Source organism: Prionailurus viverrinus, chromosome A2, assembly GCF_022837055.1.
Source record: "Prionailurus viverrinus isolate Anna chromosome A2, UM_Priviv_1.0, whole genome shotgun sequence".
NCBI lineage: Eukaryota > Metazoa > Chordata > Mammalia > Carnivora > Felidae > Prionailurus > Prionailurus viverrinus.
The window spans coordinates 74,409,536-74,427,163 of record NC_062562.1 but is presented as its reverse complement, the minus strand read 5'-3'; the positions used below and the strand labels follow the sequence as shown (position 1 = coordinate 74,427,163).

Genomic DNA, 17,628 nt, shown 5'->3' with positions numbered 1-17,628 from the left:
GTGGAGGCAAAATCTTACCTGAAATTGCCTTTAATGAATTATAGTGGTATATGCTTTTAGCAGAAAAACTAAAAAGAAATTAGCATGCTCATTAAAGTAGTTATCATAAGGCATATGGTGGGTAAAAGGCTCTACTTCCAGTAGGTTTTAGGATCTTTGAGATTTTGGAACCAAAGTTGACTTCATTATAACCTGTGGTTTTCAAAGAGCAAAATTCTTTTTCAAATCTAAGATAAGATAGATTAAAATAGGTGTTCTGATTGAACATGGTGCTTAACCCCCTCCCATCCGCAACTGTACACACACACACACACACACACACACACACACACACGCACACACTCTTAGTCTTCTGGGGAACAGTATAAAAAATGAGTGACTTAATACATAATAGTTATTTTGTAGAAAGGAACTTCTCAAAGTATTCTGTATGCACTATGTAGAAAATTTGAATTTTCTTTTTTTAATTTTTTAAATGTTTATTTATTGTTGAGAGAGAGAGACCAACAGAACGTTGAGCGGGGGACGGGCAGAGAGAGAGGGAGACACAGAATCTGAAACAAGCTCCAGGCTCTGAGCTGTCAGCACAGAGCCCGATGCAGGGCTTGAACTTGTGAACCATGAGATCATGATCTGAACTGAAGTTGGACGCTTAACCGACCGAGCGGTTAAGCCCCTAGAATCATCTTTTTAATTGATACCACTTTCATTAGTTGTTGTCCATAATAACACCAATATTCCTTACCTTGATTTTAATCCAGTTTATATTATTCATCATTTCTTATTGCATAGTAGAAAGGATACTGATTTGACTTGTGTTGGAATGTCTGAGATTTGTGACTTTGCTTACGAGCAGTGCAACCTTATTTGCAAGATCTTTAGCCCATCTGAGCCCTTGTGACCTCTTCATCCATTAAAGGAAACATTATTTTTCTTACTGTGTAGTAAGGATTAAATTAAGATCTTATATATGAGGGTTGTATGTAAATATTTTTCATTAATGTCATACTATAGCCAAAATTAATATATTTGTTCTTCCTCCAACATACCCTGAACCTCCTGCTGCTTTGATTTGTGGGATCATATCCCTGCCTATTTCTTTAACCCCATTTCTGCCATTTTTCTGATTGTCCACCAAGCTTCAGTCATATAGGTCACATATGCCAATGCACTTCGCTGCCTTAAAGTCTTTACATATGCTGCTTCCCTGGGCTTAAACTTCTCTACCCTCAACACACACATGCATGCACGCATGCACACACGTGTGCACACACAATTTGAAAGACTGTTTTCTCATCCTCTGGGTCACAGACTGAATGTTACTTTATTCATCAGTGAAGCCTAACCGGATGGACGACTTTCAACTGAATGGAGACACAGGCAATTTAAAAGCCTTAGTTTTTTTCTTCATAACTTTTTCCAGAATAACTACTGATTTGTTATTTACTTGTATCTCCATATGAGGATGGGAACCATACTTGTTTTATTCATTATTATAACCCTTACCTAGCTCAGTGACTAGGCCATAGAAGGTACTAAATAACTAATTGCTGGATTGGTAATTAAACTCTGCTTACTATAGCCTGTTCATACTTTAATACTTTTTTGTTTTAATTTTTTTTTAATGTTTATTTATTTTTGAGAGAGACAGAGACAGAATGTGAGTAGGTTAGGGGCAGAGAGAGAGACACACAGAATCCTAAGCAGGCTCCAGGCTCTGAGCTGTCAGCCCAGAGCCCCATGCAGGGCTCGAACTCACAAGCTATGAGATCATGACCTGAGCCGAAGTGGGACGCTCAGCTGACTGAGCCACCAGGCGCCCCAATACTTTTTAAAAGAATACAGTAGTCAGAATTTTCCTTGTATCATATTTATGGTCCTTATTTATTTTCCTTACTGGATTATAAGTTTCCTCAGTCCTTTGTTTTTTGCTTTGTGTTTTCTCCCCCACAATGTCTATCACCATATTTTACAAACCATAGATTTTCCTCTATTTGCTTCCTCATCTTTTCCCCCACCATAAGCCTGTTTGTAATTGTTGGAATCATGATACATAATGTGTTTTACTGTGGGGAAGTTACATTTAGATGCCAGCTATTAAATATACTACAGTATGTCAAGGAGTATGGAATTTAAAACCTAATCCTCTTTCAGAATTATTTATTTTATTGAGATAAAATTGACATAACATTGTATTAGTTTTAACAGTATAATGATTTGGTATTACATATATTGTGAAATGAGCACCGTGATAAATCCAGTTAACATTCATCACTACACAGTTACATTTTTTTTCTCGCGATGAGAACTTTTTTTTTTTTGAGAGCGCACATGAGCTGGAGTGAGCATGAGTCAGCGAGGAGCAGAGGGAGTGGGGAAGAGAGAATCTTAAGCAGGCTCCATGCAAACATGGAGCCCAGCACCGGGCATGATCTCACAACTCTGAAATCATGACCTGAGCTGAAATCAAGAGCTGGATGCTTAACCGACAGAGCCACCTAGGCACCCCATGATGAGAACTTTTAAGATCTACTGTCTTGGTAACTTTCAAATATACAATACAGTATTATTAACCGTAGTCACCATACTGTGTATTACACCCTCATGCACACAGTTATTTATTTTATAATTGGAAATTTCTATCTTTTGATCCCCCTCACCCATTTTGCCCACCTCTTGTCCCCTGCCTCTGGCAACCAGTCTGTTCTTTAGATTATCTATGAGTTTGGGGGTTTTTTTGTTCTTGTTTTTGTTTTAAATTTCACATGTAAGTGAGATCATATGATATTTGTCTTTCTCTGTTTGACTTCAGGGCACAAAACCCTTAGGGTCCATCCACATTGTTGCAAATGGCAAGATTTCCTTCTTTTTTATGGCTGAATTATATTATACCATATAGTTATGCTACGTTTTATTTATTCAGTCATCTTTTGATAGACACTTAGGTTGTTTCCATGTCTTGGCTGTTGTAAGTAATGTTGCATGGGGGTACATGCATCTTTTTGAGTTAGATTTTTATTTCTTTTGGATAAATAACCAGAAGTGGAATTGCTGAATCATATGGTAGTTCTACTTTTAATTTTTTGAGGCACTTCTATACTGTTTTCCATAATGGCTGCACCATTTTACATTCCCACCAACAGTGCATGAGGGTACCCTGTACTCCTCGCCAACGCTTATTTCTTGTCTTTTTTGATAATAGCTATTCTAATAGGTGTGAGGTGATATGTAATACTTTTTCAATGAATCTATTAAATTTGGTTTGTTTTATTTTAGAGAGAGACAGTGTGTGAGCAGGGGAGAGGGGCAGAGGGAGAGAGAAAGGGGGGGGGGTGGATAATCTTAAGCAGGTTCTACACTCAGAGCAGAGCCCAATGTAGGGCTCGATCCTACAACTCTAGGATCATGACTTGAGCCAAAATCAAGAGTTGGATGCTTAACTGATTGAGCCACCCAGGTGCCCCATGAATCTATTCTTTCTGGTGAGAACCACGATGATGCAGACTGATTTGGTGAAAAGGGAACTAGATCTGAAGTCTTTGGGTTCTAATCCTGATCATGTTAGCTGTGTACCATTATTCCAATTGTGATTGCTGTCCTGGAGCAGAAAGACAGTATGGAAACTTTGATTTACTATTTTATATTAGAATTGATGAAACTAAAACAAAAAAATAAAACCAAATACTTAACAGTAATTTAAATTTGAAAATTGTAAACAACACAAAAATCAAGTAAAATTGCTAACATAATAATATAAACTTTGTGCCTGAGTGGCTCAGTCTGTTGAGTGTTGGACTTTTGGTTTCAGCTCAGGTCATGATCCCAGGGTTGTGAGATCAAGCGCAAAGTTGGCCTCCGCTTTGAGTGTAGAGTCTGCTTAAGATTCTCTCTTTTGGGGTGTCTGAGTGGTTCAATAGGTTAAGCCTTTGACTCTTGACTTTGGCTCAGGTCATGATGTCATGGTTCGTGAGTTCTAACCCTGTGTTGGTCTCTGTGCTAAGGCTACAGAGCCTGCATGGAATATTCTCTGTCTCTGTCTCCCTGTCTCTCTCTGTGTCTCTCTATTCCTTCCCCTCCCACCATTAGTTCTTTCTCTCTCTCTCTCAAAATAAACAAATTTAAAAAGAATTTAAAAAGTAAAAACTTAAAAAAATATAAAAACATAGTAAATATATATATAAATATATAGTGTAAATATATTATAATAAATAATATAAATAAAATCAAATATAAATAAAATAAAAACAAATATATATAAAGATTTGCATTATTATAACAGAAGCCATAGCACAAAGCACTTGGCTCTACTTCCTTAAGAAAACAGGGTTAAGTGGTTTCCATAAGTCATAGGTGGATTTTTGTGCAAAATCTTAGAGATGCTGAATGAGCTTTTTCTGAAATGATCTGGGGAAATGGAGGGAGGCTAAAGTAATTCTAAATTTTTTTCTTAATTTTCTTTATCTTCAGGCAGTCTCATCTTTTTATTTTTTTTAATTTTTTTTTTTCAACGTTTATTTATTTATTTTTTTGGGACAGAGAGAGACAGAGCATGAACGGGGGAGGGGCAGAGAGAGAGGGAGACACAGAATCGGAAACAGGCTCCAGGCTCTGAGCCATCAGCCCAGAACCTGACGCGGGGCTCAAACTCACGGACTGCGAGATCATGACCTGGCTGAAGTCGGACGCTTAACCGACTGCGCCACCCAGGTGCCCCAAGTCTCATCTTTTTAATAACTGAGGGGAATCTTTGAACCTTTTTGTGTGTTTTTCAATCTTTAGGTGTTAGCAAAGGGTAGTTTTTGTTTCAAGGAAAATATTTCTTGTACTTCTAGATTTGCAGTTTCAAGTATGAAAGGAGAGTGGGATATAACTACTTGTATTAATTTCAGTACTCTGATGTTCATATTTCACCGTTCCTCAAATTTTTGAACTAAAGTATGAACTATTTTGCAACAAAAGTTTTGCTTTATTTTCTTGCTCCCACTGAGGATTATGAATTTATGGAAAGATACTTTCTGACTGAATGTAATAATATTCAATTAAAAATTTAAAGCAGTTTATAATTCTCTGGACAGAGAAGACTTTGTTTTTGCAATTATATGTACTATAAAATAAAAACTACAGTCTTTGATCTCCATCTCAAAATGTAAATATTTTGTATTCAGGTTAAAAAAAAAAACCTAAATACTGAAATAATGGTATCATTCCAACAAAATAGTATTGGTACTTACAAATAATATGATATGCTGGACAGCCAAAAGCTGTAATTGTAATTACTATATTCAAATTAAGCTGTAATACTTTCAGTATTAGTACTTATTTAATAATGGAATTTGTGTAATCTTTTAATTTGGAATTTTCTTAAAAATCAGCAAAAAACTGGGGCACCTGGGTGGCGCAGTCGGTTAAGCGTCCGACTTCAGCCAGGTCACGATCTCGCGGTCCGTGAGTTCGAGCCCCGCATCAGGCTCTGGGCTGATGGCTCGGAGCCTGGAGCCTGTTTCTGATTCTGTGTCTCCCTCTCTCTCTGCCCCTCCCCCGTTCATGCTCTGTCTCTCTCTGTCCCAAAAATAAATAAAAAAAACAAAACAAACAAAAAAAAAATCAGCAAAAAACAATGTTTGTTTGTGGCAAAGTGTCACCATACGGTTGAGGGAAAAAGTCTCATATGTCACTGCTATGATTTCTGATTTCACATGGTGCTCCCTTGCATTTGCATTACATGTCATACGCAGTTCTTCTAGACGCTGGAGCCAGATTTCCTTCTGTTTTAGTGACTTTGTACATAAAACTTTTATTCACCTCTGATTGTTCCCTTAAATAGATTAATACAAATTGGATTACTAGGTCAGTGGATTTGAACATTGAAATTTCTTGACACATGTCACCAAGTTTTTCAGAAAGGCTGTGCCAATTTATAAAGCAGGAATAGAACAGACTAGGAAAAGAAGGTAACTGTCTCAACCTGATGAAGGGCATCTATGAAAAACAAGATGTCTGTTCTTACCACTTCTATTCAGCATTGCCAAGGCAGTTAGGCAAGAAAATTAAATAAAAGATAAACAGATTAGAAAGGAAGAAATAATACTATCTCTAATGTGTGCATGGTGTGTGTGTGTGTGTGTGTGTACGTGTACGTACGTATGTATGTACACGTACACACATACTCTCTCTTCATAGAGAATCCTATAGAATCCACTAAAAAACTCAGAACTCATAAATGAGTTCATTGAGGTGGCAGAATGCAAGGTCAATACACAAAAAACTGTTGTATTTCTGTATATTAACAACGAACAGTCCAAAGTGAAATTAAGAAAACAGTTTCATTGTAATAGCCCTAAAAGGAATAAAATATCTAGGAATAAATGAACAAAAAAAATGTAAAAGTCTTGTACACTGAAAACTATAAAACATCACTGAAAAAAAATAAGACCTAAATAAATGGAAAGACGTTCCTTGTTCATGGATCTGTTGACTTAATATTACTAAGATGGTAAATTGATTTGTATGTTTATTGCAGTCCTTATCCTGGCTGGCTGGCTCCTTTTCAGAAACTGACCAGCTGATTTTAAAGTACATATGGAGGGGCAACTGGGTGACTCATTCGGTTGAGTGTCTGACTCTTGGTTTTGGCTCAGATCATGATCCCAGGGTTATGAGTTCGAGCCTCTTGTCACTCTGCATTGAGCATGGAGTCTGCTTTAGAATCTCTCTCTCTCCCTCTTTCTCTCCTTCTGCCTCTCCCTCTGCCTCTCCCTCTGCCCCTCTACCCTGCTCACACTTTTGAAAGAAAGAAAGAGAGAAAGAAAGAAAGAAAGAGAACATATGAAAATTCAAGAGAGGTAAAACAGTCAAAAAATATCTTTAAACAGAAGAACTGGGGTGTCTGGGGGCTCAGTTGGTTAAAGTGTCTGACTTCAGCTCAAGTCATGACCTCACAGTTCACGAGTTCGAGCCCTGCGTTGGGCTGTGTGCTGACAGCTCAGAGCCTGGAGCCTGCTTTGGATTCTGTGTCTCCCTCTGTCTCTCTGCCCCTTCCCCACTTTCTCTCTCTCTCTCTCTCTCTCTCTCTCTCTCTCTCTCAAAAATAAACATTAAAAAAAAATTTTAACAGAAGAACTCACATTTCCTGATTTCAAATATTACTATAAAACTTAGAGTGATCAAGACTGTGTAGTACTGGCTTTAGGATACATATATAGATCTGTAGAATAGGTTTGGAAGTCTAGAAATAAACACTCACATTTTTGGTCATTTCATTTTTCAATGATGATACCAAGACCATTCAGTGGAAAAGAATAGCCTTTTTAGTAATCAGTGCTGGCTCAAGTGGATATGAAAAAGAATGAAATTGGGCCTTTTATTCATATCATATGTAATAATTAACTCAAAATGGTTCAGTGACTTAAATATAAGACCTAAAACCTTAAAACTCTTAGAAGAAAATATAGCAGTAAATCTTCATGGCCTTGAGTTAGCTAAAGCCTTCTTAAGACACCAAAAGCAGAAGCAGTAGAAGAAAGTAGATATATTGGACTTCTTCAAAATTAGAAACTTTTGTGCTCTAGGGGACACTACTGAGAACAAGTGAAAAGACAACTCATAGAATGGGAGAAAAGATTTGTATAGCATCTATCTGATAAGGAACTTGTATCTAGAATGTATAAAGAACTCTTACAACCAAATGATAAAAAGACAACCTGTTTAAACATGCAAAGGATCTGAATAAACATTTTTCCAAAGAAGATAGGCAAATAGGGGCACCTGGGTGGCTCAGTCGATTCAGCATCTGACTTTGGCTCAGGTCATGATCTCTCAGTTTGTGAGTTCAAGCCCCGCATCAGGCTCTGTGCTGACAGCTCAGAGCCTGGAACCTGCTTCGGATTCTGTGTCTGCCTGTCTCCCACTCATACTCTGTGTCTCTTTCTCTCTCAAAAATAAATAAAGATTTAAAAAGTTAAAAAAAAAAACATAGGCAAATGACCAATAAGCACATGAAAAGATGTTCAATATCATAGCCATCAGGGAAATGCAAATCAAAATTAGAGTGAGATGCCACTTCATATGCACTATAGGATGGCCATAAGAAAGAGGATAGATATTGACATGTATTGGAGAAGATGTGGAGAGATTGGAAGATTCAGACATTACTGGTGGGAGACTCATACATTACTGGTGGGGTTGTAAAATGGTACAACCACCTTGGAAAGCAATCTGCATGTTTTTCAGAATATTAAACATAAGAGTTATGAGCTATAGAACTTCAACTTTTGGGACATATCCAAGAAAAATAAAAAGATATATCCACACAGAAACTTGTAAACTAATGTTCATAGGAGGATCATTCATAATGGCCAGAAAATGCCAACATCAGTTGATGAATATGTCAAAATCTGGTACACCCATGCAGTGCAATAGTATTATACCATAAAAGAGAATGAAGAACTTAGACCAACAAATTTGATAACCTGGATAAAATGGAAAAATTCATAGAAATGTACAACCTCCAAGAATTATGAAGAAATAGAAAATCTGAACAGACCTGTAACTGTAAGGAAATGAATCTGTAACAAAAACTTCAACAATGACAACTAAAAAGCCCAGGACCAGATGCTTTCACAGTGAATTCTACCAGTCATTTGAAGAATTAACATCAGTCCTCTCCAAAACTTTCCAAAAAAACTGATCACAAAGAAACACTTTTTGGGGCGCCCGGGTGGCTCAGTTGGTTAAGCATCTGTCTCTTGATTTCTGCTTGGGTCATGATCTTATGGTTCGTGGCATTGAGCCCTGCACTGGGTTTGGAGCTGACAGCTCGGAGCCTGCTTGGGATTCCCTCTTCCTCTCTATGCCCTTCCCTTGCTTGCATGGTCACTCTCTCCCTCTCTCTCTTTCAAAATACATAAACATTAAAAAATAAATAAAAAGGAGAAAGACTTTCAAAATCATTCTGTAAGGACATCATTATCCTGATACCAAAACCAGGCAAAGACAGTATAAGAAAACTATAGACCAATATTTCAGAGATATATTTATACAGAAATCCTTAGAAAATACTAGCAAACTGGATTCAGCAGTATATTAAGAGGATTATACACTATGACCAAGTGAGATTTATTCCTGGAATGCAAAGATAGTTCAGCATATGAAGATTAGTCACTGTAATACACTACATTAACACAATGAAGAAAAAAATTTACATGATCATCTCTCTAGATACAGAATAAACATTTGACAGAATTCAACATTCTTTCATGATAACGACACTCAACAAACTAGGATTAGAAGGAAACTATGTCAAACGTATTAAAGGCCCATATATGAAAAGTATACAGCTACCATCATATACTGTAGTGAAAGATGAAAAGCTTTTATTTTATAATCAGGGTGAGACAAGGATACTCACTTTTGTCACTTCTATTCAGTATAGTGCTGGAAGCAGTTAAGAAAAAGAAATAAATATATCAAAATTGGAAAGGGAGAAATAAAATTATCTTTATTCATAGACAACATGATCTTATATGTAGAAAGTCCTAAAGATTCTACCAAACAAAATATTAGAATTAATAAGTAAATTCAGCAAATCGCAAGGTACAAAATCAATGTGCAAAAAAGATGAGTTTCTGTATTCTAACAGCAAAAATCTGAAAAGGAAAAGAAAATGATTTCATTTGCAATAGCATCAAAAAGAATAAAATAGGAATAAATTAACCAGGGAGATGAAATATTTGTATATTGAAAATTATAAAACTTTGCTGAAAGAAGTTAGACACCATAAATTAAAGATATTGGTGTTCCTGGATTAGAAGACTTAATATTGTTAACATATCAGTACTACCCAGAGTAATCTACAGATTTAATGCAATTCTAATGAAAATCCCAACAGTGGTTGTGGCAGATTGGAAAAATTCATCCTGAAATTTATTTGGAATCTCACGGGACCCTCAAATAACCAAAGCAAACTTGAAACAAGAACAAAGTTGGAGGTCTCACACTTCCCAGTTTCAACACTTATCATAAACTACAGTAATCAGACTGTAGTACTGGCATAAAGACAAGACATATCCACCAGTGCAACAGAATTCAGAGCCCAGAAATAAACCCTGGCATATATGGGCACGTGATTTTAGACAAGGCTACTAATACAGAGGAAGACAGTTTTTTCAACAATTCGTGTTGAAAAAGTTGGATATCTATATGTGAAACCATGAAGTTGGACTCTTAACCTAATACTGTGTTAAAAATAAAACCTTGAGGGGCACCTGAGTGGCTCAGTCAGTTAAGTGTCCGACTTCGGCTCAGGTCATGATCTTACGGTTTGTGAGTTTGAGCCCCGCATTGAACTCTGTGCTGACTGCTCAGAGCCTGGAGCCTGCTTCAGATTCTGTGCCTCCCCCTCTCTCTGCCCCTCCCCTGCTCGTGCTCGCTCTCTCTCTCTCTCTCTCAAAAATAAACATTTTTTTTTTTAATTAAAAAACTAAAAAAATAGAAATAATATAAAACATCAGGGTGCCTGGGTGGCTCAGCCAGTTAAGCATCCAAATCTTGATTTCGGCTCAAGTTATGATCCCATGGTTATAAGATCCATCCCTGCTTTGGGCTCCGTGCTGGGTGTGGAGCTTGCTTGGGATTCTCTCTGTCCTTCTGTGCCTCTCCCCCACTTGCATGGTTTCTCTCTGTCTCTCTCCTTCAAAATGAAGTAAACTTTAAAAAAAAGTCAGACTGAGGATCACTTAAGAGAAAATACAAAACAAAAAACAGGGGTGCCTGGATGGCTCAGTTGGTTAAGCATCCAACTTTGGCTCAGGTTATGATCTGGTGGTATGAGCCCCGTGTTGAGCTCTGTGCCGACAGCTCAGAGCCTGGAGCTTGCTTTAGGATTTGTGTGTATGTCTCTCTTTCTCTGCCTTTTGCCTGTTTATGTTCTCTCTCTCTCTCTCTCTCTCTCTCTCTCTCTCTCTCTCTTTCTCAAAAAGAAGAACTTAAAATAAAACCAACTCAAAATGGATCAAAGACCCAAATGTATGAGCTAGAACTAGAATACTTCTATAAGAAAACATAGGGGAGAACTTGACTACATTGAGTTTGGCAATGGTTTTTGGGTAGGATATCAAAAGCACAGAACAAAAAAAGGAAAAAGAAAAAGTTGGGCTACTTAAAATTAAATTTGATTTTTTTAGCAAATTCTACCCCCAACATGGGGCTCAAACTCATGACCCCGAGATCAAGAGTCTCATGCTTTACAGACTGAGCTACCCAGGCGCCCCCAAAATCAAAATTTTTTTAGGCATCAAAGGACATAAGAGTAAAAAAGCAACTCAGGATATAGAAGAAGATATTTGCTAATCACATATCTGATAAGATTTTATATTCATTTTATATAAAGAACTCCAACTCAATGAAAATAAAATACCAAAGGACTTTAATTGATTTTAAACACATGAAAAGACATTCAACATCACTATTAGGGAAATGCACGTTAAAACAACAGTGAATTACCATTCATACCCATTAAAATGACTTATCAAAAGAACAAAAATACAAACAACAGAAAAATAACGAGTGATGCCAAAGGTGTGGAGAAATTGGAATACTTGGCCTTTGCCAGTTGGAATGTATAATGGTGAAACTGCTGTGGAAGATATGATGATTCCTTAAAAAGTTAAAAACAACCAGATGGTCCAGCATTTCCACTTTTGGTTATATACTCATAAGAACTAAAGTAGCATCTTGAAGAGATATTTGTACCTTTTGTTAATAGCACTATTCACAGTAACCAAAAGGCAGAAGCAATCTAAATCTTCTTGGATGGATGAATTGACAAGCAAAATGTGGTATATACATACAATGAAATATCATTCAGTCTTTAAAAGGAAATTCTGACACAAGCTACAACATGGATGGACCTTAAGGACATTATGCTAAGTAAAATAAACATCACAAAAGTGAAATACTAGATGAATTTACTTTCAGGAAGTACCTGAGGTAGTCAGATCCATAGAGACAGAAAGTCAAATGGTGGTTACCAGGGAGTAGAGGCGGGTAAGAATGGGCAGTTACAGTTCAATAGGTACAGAATTTCATTTTTGCAAGATGAAAAGAGTTCTGGAAATGGGTGCTGCTGGTTGGTTGCACAACAGTGTGAGTGAACTTGCTGCCCCTAAATGGTACACTTAAAAAATAGTTATGAATGGTTTATATTATATACATTTTACTACAGTTTTTAAAAATAAAAAAAAAAAAGATGAAGTACAGATACATCTTACAACATGAATGGACCTTAAAAACAATAAGTGAAAGAAGCCAGGTAAAAAGACTGTGTATTGTATAATTCTGTTTATATAAAATGTCCAGAATAGGCAAATCTGTAAAAACAGAAATAGATTGGTGGTTGCCAGACACTTGGGGAGGTGTTGAAAATGGGGAGTACCTGCTAATGGGTATGAGGCTCTTTTTGAGGTGATTTCATTGTGGTGGTGGTTGCACAACTCTGAATACATTAAAACCAATTGCATTGTGTACTTTAAATGGGTGAGTGTATGATATATGAATTAAATCTCAATGAAGCTGTTATTTAAGACAAAAAATCCAAACAGCACCCCAGAATTCTTTGTTCTGATGAAAATACTGGGTAGATTGAGAGGGAGAGGTGTGTGTGGTGGATGGGGTAGGTTTGTTTAGAAGATGAGACTGGAAGGGTAGGTTAGGACCAAAAATGGTGCTTGACATTAAATACAATGCCAAGGAATCAAAATACTCACTTTTTTCAGAAAAAATAGCACAGAGCTTGTCATGTATTTTGACCAGCATTTATAATGATTTTGTTTGATCTTTGATAATTTGATAGGTAAAAAATGGTATCCTGTCTTTTTAATAATTATTTTTTATTACTGTGGAGATTGGACAGTTTCCTGTTCTTAGAGGCCATTTATATATTTTTTTAACATATATTACCTGTTTATGTCCTTTGCCTATTTTTTAAAATTAGGGTATTAGTGTTTTTAATTGAGTTTTGAATATATTTGTAACATAGTAAGAATGTTCATCTTTTGAGTAGTTTATAATAGAAACTGTCCAGACATCTGGTTTCCTTGCTCTCATGTTTCTTATGTTAGTGCTCAGTAAATGTTAGAGTTGAATCCAGGAGAAAAATATTTATAAAACAGATTGTATTCTGTTCCAAAATAACCAAATGAATATTTCATGATTGTGAATTTTGCATAATCAGTTAAAAGGTATAGGAAAGTGTTTTATTTACATTTAATGAAATGTAGCATATAAAGCTTTTACTCTTTTAAATGTTTACTTTTGAGAGAGCATGGGGGAGGGAGAGAGAGAAAGTGGGGGGGGGGGGGAAGAGTCCACGTGGGTGTGAGCGTGGGGGATGGGCAGAGAGAGAAGGGGACAGAGGATCCGAAGCAGGCTCCATGCTGACAGCAGTGAGCCCAATGTGGGGCTCGAACTCACAAACCAGGAGATCATGAGCTGAACTGAAGTTGGATGCTCAGCTGACAGAGCTACCCAGGTGTCCCTTGCCTATAATGCTTTTAAAGGAAAGAATGTAAAATCTTAATTAGGAAATGACTCCTTTCTGAATCACAAGGAGATACAGAGTTAGCATAATGTGTTGAAATTTAGAGTTTATTTTCATTTATTTTTTTGATTAAGTAAGCTCTATGCCCAAGGTGGGTCCTGAACTCAAGACTTTGAGATCAAGAGCCAGGTGCCCTTAAAAATTTAAAGAACATGGAGAAATCAGAATGTTTAGTTGCCCACCAGATGATTTATGGCAAAGGGATTGTGGAGTTTAAGGGAAAAGGAATCTGTGGGAAAGGCAGGAAGGAGTAGATGGGAATGGAAAGGGGAAGTGCCTTTCTCTTGTCAATATTTCCTGAGTAGCTGAACAAGAAATAGTGTTCTTTTGGGGCAGATGTTATAAAGTAAAAGTAATGAGAAATATGTGTAATGATTAAGAGTACATAGTTTGAATCCGAGCTTCGTCCATCTCTGGTTTCCTCATCTGGAAGATGGAGTAATAATTCATTATTCATAGGTTTGTTGCATTTGATGAAATAATTCATGCGAAACACTTAGAATATTGCACACAGCAAGAACACAATAAAGTTTGTGTTTATTATAGGTTGGTAGTCTGTTGATTGTGAGGGTAGAAATAGATCAATAATACAGTAATTGTTTTAATTAGGTGGAGAGGATGGAGGTTTGGGAGAAATGGTTTTAATCCTCCAGTGAAGTTTTGGAGAGCAGACCCAGAAATTAGGAAAAAAAAAACAACAACAAAACCTTTTTTCTGAAAGCTTACCAAGTAGTCTTTAATTATTAATAGTAAAAGTTGTCAAGAGTGAAAAAGTTGTCACATAATGACTAGGTGTGTTTGATTGGTTAACCTTACTGGAAGTTAAAAAGTGAGCTCAAACCCAGGCAGAGAAAGGGGGGTCGTAAGAATGAAACTCAGCAGCAGACACGTAAGACAGATGCCAATGGCAGAAGCCATGGTATCGGTTTGAAATGGAGAGTAGAGGGAGAAGTTAAAAAGCGGGTGATCTGCATTGTGAATACTGTGGCCATTAATAGAAGAACTTTAGCAGTTAAATCCTGCAGTGGGGCAAGGTGGGTGGTGAAGGGTGGAAGTGGCAGAGAACCATTTAGGGCAGCATCAGCATTAGGGCAGTCAACTATGAAAGGTTAAAGATTTGTCAGGTTTTTGCCGTTTCTGTGAATTGCCCGTTTGTTTGATGTTTGCTTACTAACTGGAAAGATTTATTAAAATACATATTAATGTTTTATGTGTTTCACATAGCATAGATAATTTTTCCTATTTCCATTGTTTGCCCTCACCTTTGTTTTCCTTGTGTTCTTTGTTATTGTGAAATTTATATGTGGTCATATGTCAGTTTGCGGGATTTTTTTTGAAGGAAGGTGATTTGTCTCACGCTTAGGAAGGCTTAGCCCCCTAGAACATTGTAAGAATGTTTTCTGTTTACATATTTTTAAAGTTTTTATTTAAATTCTAATTAGTTAATGCAGCGTAATACTGGTGTCAGGTGTATAATACAGTGATTCAGCACTTACCATACAACACCGGGTGTTCATCACAAGTGCACTCCTTAATCCCCATCACCTACTTAACCCATCCCCCCATCCACCTCCCCTCTGGTAACCATCAGTTTGTTCTCTGTAGTTTAATAGTCTGTTTTTTGGTTTCCCTCTCCCCCTACCCCTTTGCTCGTTTGTTTTCTTTCTCTTATTTAAATTTTACATATGACCATGGGGGAAGGGAAGAAAAAAAAAGGTTAGAGAGGGAGGGAGCCAAAGCATAAGAGACTCTTAAAAACTGAGAACAAACTGAGGGCTGATGGGGGGTGGGAGGGAGGGGGGGGTGGGTGATGGGTATTGAGAAGGGCACCTGTTGGGATGAACACTGGGTGTTGTATGGAAACCAATTTGACAATAAATTTCATAATAAAAATAAAAGTAAAAAATAAATAAATAAAATTTACATACGAATGAAATTTTGTGGTGTTTGTCTTTCTGTGACTGATTTATTTGGCCTATTTCCATAATTTGGCTGTTGTAGATACAAACATCAGGGTCTGTGTATCCCTTTGAATTAGTATCTTGTGTTCTTTGGGTAAATACCTAGTAGTACAATTGCTGGGTTTTAGGTATTTCTATTTTCTGGTTTCTTAAAAATGTCTATGTGAGTTTTTAAAAACATTTGGATATTTAATCTTTCTTACTCTGTTCTGTCATGTTCATCGTATGTAAAGTTTGTACGTATTCTGGGCTTTCCTGTTTTATAGATCCTTTTGCGTGTCCTGCTATCATACATTGTTTTAATTATTGTAATCTTATATTACATTTTAATTTCTGGTACATAAAGGTCTCCTCCTTTGTGCTCCTTAAGAAAAGATCTTATTTTTATACATTTAGATGTTCATGAAGTGTGAAAACTTAAAAATGGAGACTTGACTGGAATTATGTTGAGGTTTATTTGGGGAAGAGCAGGAGTTTTTAAAAAACTTGTTCAGTGTATGAAATCATAGGTATATTCATGTAATGCTTGAGACTGAAAATTGGTACAGCTTTCATAGAGGAAGGGCATGGTATGATACCTGGCACATACTACATGTTGTATAAGTATTTAATGTTGATATTATATTACAATAATTATTTCTTAAAGTGTAATTGTCCTTTAACTCAGCAATTCTATTTTTAGAAACATAGAAGGAAGTAATCATGACTTTATATAAATATAGCTATGAGAATGTTGTTCACAGTATGGCTTATAATAGCAAAACATTAGAATTAATTTAAGTGTCTAACAACTTAAATTGCCTGGGTGGCTCAGTCGGTTAAACGTCCGACTTCGGCTCAGGTCATGATCTCATAGCTTGTGAGTTTGAGCCCTGCGTTGGGCTCTGTGCTGACAGCTCAGAGCCAGGATGGAGCCTGCTTCGGATTCTGTGTCTCCCTCTCTTTCTGTCCCTCCCCTGCTTGCTTGAGCTCTATCTCAAAAATAAACATTAAAAAAAAAAAAAAGAACTTTATAGGTCTAACATCAGAATATGATTGAACAGAACTATGGTGTATTATTACTTTGGAGTACTATGTAGCCATTATAATTGTGTTCAATGATAAGGAAAACTGTTCACTCTATATATTATGAACCGGAAAATGTTTATAAAGGAATAGGTAAAGTTTAATCCATATTTTGTATTAAAAATATAGTCTAGGAGCACAAGGAAACCTTTGGGGCTGATGGATGTGTTCATTATCTTAATTGTAGACACAGTCTCACAGGTGTGTACCTATGTGAAAACTACTTAAATTGTATCTTCTAAATATGTACAGTTTATTATTGTCAATTAACACATTGAAACTGAAAAACATTTTTGTTCAGTTAAAGTGTAATAAGCTCAAGGAGAACGATTGAGTTTATTACTTCAGAAATTAAACCAATAGAATATATGAATATATAGAGAGATTTATTTTAAGGAATTGGGTCAGACAATTGTTGAGGCTGGCAAGTCTGAAATTTGTTAAGAGTGGCTAGTAAGCTGGAAATTCTGGCAGGAGTCTGTGTTGCAGACTTGAGTTCAAAAGCATTCTGGAGGCAGAATTTCTTCTTTAAAAGGACCTCAGTCTTTTCTCTTGAGGCCTTCAGATGGTTGGATGAAGCCTACGCACATTATTGAAGGTAATCTGTCCTCAAAGTCTACTGACTTGAGTGTTAATCACATCTAAAAATACCTTCACAACATCTGGACTGGTATTGACCAAGCAGCTGGGCACTGTAGCCTAGTCAGGGTAACACATCAAATTAACCATCACACTCATTACTCTATCAGAGTGATTTCAGCAGAGCAACAAAATTCAATTGAAATGGTTTAAATCATAATGGGAATGTATTAGCTTGCATAAAACGTGGTCCAGAGATAGGGCAGGCTTTAGGGTTAATTGATTCAGTGGCTTTCGGGTGTCAGTAAAGGCTCAAGTTATGCCATCTGCAGTGTCTATTTTATTCTCACAGTAGGATGGCTTGAAGAGGCAGTTACTCATATCTGGTGAGGGGAGAGCCTGGCTTCGCATGGCTTGCTTTCGTTTTTC

The 17,628-nt window shown here is 36.7% G+C and overlaps 1 protein-coding gene across 2 annotated transcripts in view; it reads left to right on the top strand.

Annotated features, from left to right (window-relative positions):
• CDK13 (cyclin dependent kinase 13) overlaps positions 1–17,628 on the top strand; it is a 125,630-nt gene that overhangs the window by 39,814 nt on the left and 68,188 nt on the right. The gene's annotated exons all lie outside the window — the stretch shown is intronic.